The sequence below is a fragment of the Propithecus coquereli genome, unplaced genomic scaffold, assembly GCF_000956105.1.
Source record: "Propithecus coquereli isolate 6110/MARCELLA unplaced genomic scaffold, Pcoq_1.0 Scaffold121, whole genome shotgun sequence".
In the NCBI taxonomy this organism is placed as follows: domain Eukaryota; kingdom Metazoa; phylum Chordata; class Mammalia; order Primates; family Indriidae; genus Propithecus; species Propithecus coquereli.
The window spans coordinates 3,344,724-3,348,188 of record NW_012136192.1 but is presented as its reverse complement, the minus strand read 5'-3'; the positions used below and the strand labels follow the sequence as shown (position 1 = coordinate 3,348,188).

At 54.3% G+C, this 3,465-nt stretch overlaps 1 pseudogene; it reads right to left on the bottom strand.

Annotated features, from left to right (window-relative positions):
* Positions 1–55: 55 nt before the first annotated feature.
* Positions 56–1,786, bottom strand: LOC105827486 (annotated as a pseudogene).
* Positions 1,787–3,465: the final 1,679 nt, after the last annotated feature.

Genomic DNA, 3,465 nt, shown 5'->3' with positions numbered 1-3,465 from the left:
AGAGCTGTAAATATATGCACGATATCACATGTATCGCTCCTTGGAGGATCACAGCTCACTTTGGGGAGTCTCTGCCCCAGAACCTTCTCAGCTTGGAATTGGAAATGAGGGCTCTGCGGGGAAGGGGCTGATTCGGATGCCAGCAAGGTTCAGTGCCCCTGACCCCATCTCTGCCTGACCTGCCTTCTCCCACTGCTTGGCATGGGTGTCCTCGGCCTTGTGCTGCTCCAGCCTGGCCACTTGTCCCTCTTTGAGAAGACTCCATGGCACCTTCAGCCTGGGGTGTGGTGGGTGGCCCCTCCTCCTCATCGTCATTAGGAAGTCCCGAGGTAGACACTAAGGCCCCAGCGGGACTGACTGCTCCCAGAATAGAGCCAGAGATAGGCAGAAGGTGTCCAGGTGGCCATTAGAGAGGTAGAGGCCAGCGGGGGAACGGGTGGCTCTGGAGGGTGGTGGGAATTGAGGTGATGCCTCATCCCCTCAGCTCCGCCGCCGGGTGCGCACCTCCAGGGAGTTCTCGCCCTTGAGGTGGCGCAGCAGGTGGTCCTCCTTGATGAAAGCCTTGTGGCACAGGTCACAGGTGGCACTCATAGGGCCGGTCCCGGTACGCAGGTCCAGGTGGTTCTTGTGGTTGCAGCTGTGGAGGAATCGGGCTACAGTGCGCGGGCTCCAGGAGGGGCGCTCTCCCGTGTGCTTCTGCGCGTCGCGTCTCCTCTGCTTACAGTTCCGGGGGAAGCGAACGCCTCAGACGCCCGTGTGGGTCCTCATGTGGTGCTGCAGTTCGCCTCCCCTTGGCTGATCTTGCGGTGACAGGGCACTCCTGAGGCGTCTGGGAGCGGCGTTTGCGCACTAGCTTGTCATGGCCATCCAGCCCTGGTGCCAAGGCGTCCCCGTGCAGGCGGCCTAGGTAGGCCATGAAGTTGGGATCCATGACAGGGCCCAGCTCCTCTGGGGACAGGGGGACCCACCCCTCCGGTCCTGAGCCAGCCCACAGGCTGGAGGATATACCAGCTCCTCTTCTTCCTCACCCTTATAGGCATCTTAGCTCAGGAGCCCCTCGGGAGGTGAGGCAGTCCCTGTGGGAGGGCTGTCGCCGTCCCCAGCCCACCGATCCCACTATTGCCCACTCTGCCACCTCCTCCACCTCGTAGGTCAAAGGATGGGTGGGCACTGAGGGAACCTCGGGTACTAAGGTGGTTTGCCCGGGCCCCCTTGGTTTGCAGGAAAGTTTTTCCCGGCTTGCGGCTGCCTCGGCGCGCCAGGCCCAGGCGGCGGCGGGGAGGAGCGCCTGAGGAGAGCTGTCTTCGCCGTTCCGAAGTCCAGAGGCCGCGGCTGTGGCGAAGGCCCTCAGGTACTGGCGGGCTCGCACACAGTCATTCTCGCCGGGGCTGGAGCTTCTAGCCGGCTGCCCTGCAGGCAGATGACACGGGGAATCTCCAGCATGTTGGCGCCGCAGGTGGCCAGTGTGTCTGTATAGGCAAATCTGAGCAGGGCACCTAGCGACCTACTAACTGTAGCTCACATGCGCGGCCCTGGCTCCTCTAGCTGCAGTCCCGCCGACTCCAGGCCCCCTGACCGCCCCGCCACCACCCTCAGTGAGGAGCTTCTTGAAGTGGTGGCTGCCGGCGGCCGGCACAGCCCTGTGGGTGCGGTATTCAAAGTACTGAGTCCGGTTAGTGAGGTCACACAGGTGGCCCAGCTAGCGCTGCGCGTTGAGGCAGCTCAGGAGCTCACTGCTGTAGTCCGGGAATGGAATCCCAACCAGGTCACCCTCGGGGCTCACCATCTTCTCCCCTGGGCTATCGGGTCCCTGGGCAGAGCTGCTAAGGCACAGGGTGTGGGGAGAAGCGCGTACCCCACCAGGCTTGGGGGGTTGGGGACCGGTTCCAGTCCTGGTCAGAAGGCCGTGTCAGTTGCTTTGCACCGCTCGCTGCCTCACTCCTGGGGGGCTCCGCCGCCACCCGCTGCCTGGTCCTGCGTCCCGCCCTCCCTTGCCCTCCAAGAACCATACATTCACCCGACTTCCCCCCCCAACTAGGGCCCACCTCGCCGGCCCTGTTGTCTTACCTGTCCTCCTGTTTGCTTTCCCTCCTTTTCTTCCCTTCCTTTCCCTTGCCCTTTTTCCCCCCCCAACCCTTAACAACACCCTCTTCCTACTCATGTGTTTTATGCTCATTTTGTCGCATCTTCCTGAGAGAAAGTGTGCTGTGGTTGGAAGAAAAAGTGAACTGGAATTAGATGAACTTATGTCTGAGTTTTATCGACACTTATTAACTGTTGATCCACAGTGTTTCGTTTTCGTCTTCCTTTAAGTGGGGATAATAATAGATACTTCGCATGGTGATGAGGATTTAATAAGGCAAAATACGCACAGCACACAGGAGTGTGCCTTAGATATAGGAGGTGGTTAAGAAATTGTTTGTCATTTTTCTTCCCCGATCTTCTTGTTCGAACTTCGCCACCAAGAAAGACAGACATGGAGATACATTCAGCATTGAAGGTAGGGAAATTCAAACAGGTTTCTTTCTTTTTCCTTCATCATAAATCCAGTGAGTACACTGTGAAGTACACAGGAGACATGAAGCACAACACAAAATGACCATTTAATTTTAAGGACTTCTTTCAACAGTTTTTTTCTCAGCTCAATTTAAAGTTTAAAGTTCGCTTTTTCTGTTTACAACTCAAAAGGGCCCTAATCTTGGCTGAATGCTTATTCTGAACACTTATTAGCATCACTAAGGGTCCATTTGAAGGTTTGGTCCCTGGGGAAGGCAGTAAGGCACCTGTTAGATTCTGACTCTGAGGAATATTTATTTAATAAGAAATATAGGGGGTGCTGTGTTGCAGAGGGCTGCCTGCTCCAAGGTCAAGACTTCTGACTTCATGCAGTCAGGGCAGCATGAATCCCCTGACTGGCTTATGTAGGGGCCCCAAAGGCCTTGCTCCCCTGATGTAAAGAAACTAAGACAAGTCTGAAGGATCATCCTAAGCTGGGCTGGTTGAGGCCATGTTGTAACTTCATCACAGCCCAACTTCTCTGCCTCATGGAGCTTCGTTCCCTCTCCCACAGGCATTGCTTGAGAAAACACATTCCAGCAAGCTTTTATATACACTGATCACTGTCTTAGAGGCTGCTATCTTGGGAGGCTGAGCTGCAATGAGGAGCTCATTTACTGTCTCTCTCGTTGGCAGCAATGTCCTACTCAGATTCATGGTCTGGCATCAATTCTATAACTTAAAATCCCACAGCAGCATATTCGTACAGTGAATACTCTGCAGAAATCCAAGTAAAATAATGACTGCATAAAACAACCTGTATGAATCTCATGAACCTATTAGAGAAAGAAACTGGACACGAATATATCTGTATGATGCAAAGTAAAAAGCACACCTTTATATAAAAATAGGAAAATTTTATATAAAAAATAGGAAAAATTAAAGTATCAGAATACAAGATAGTGACTA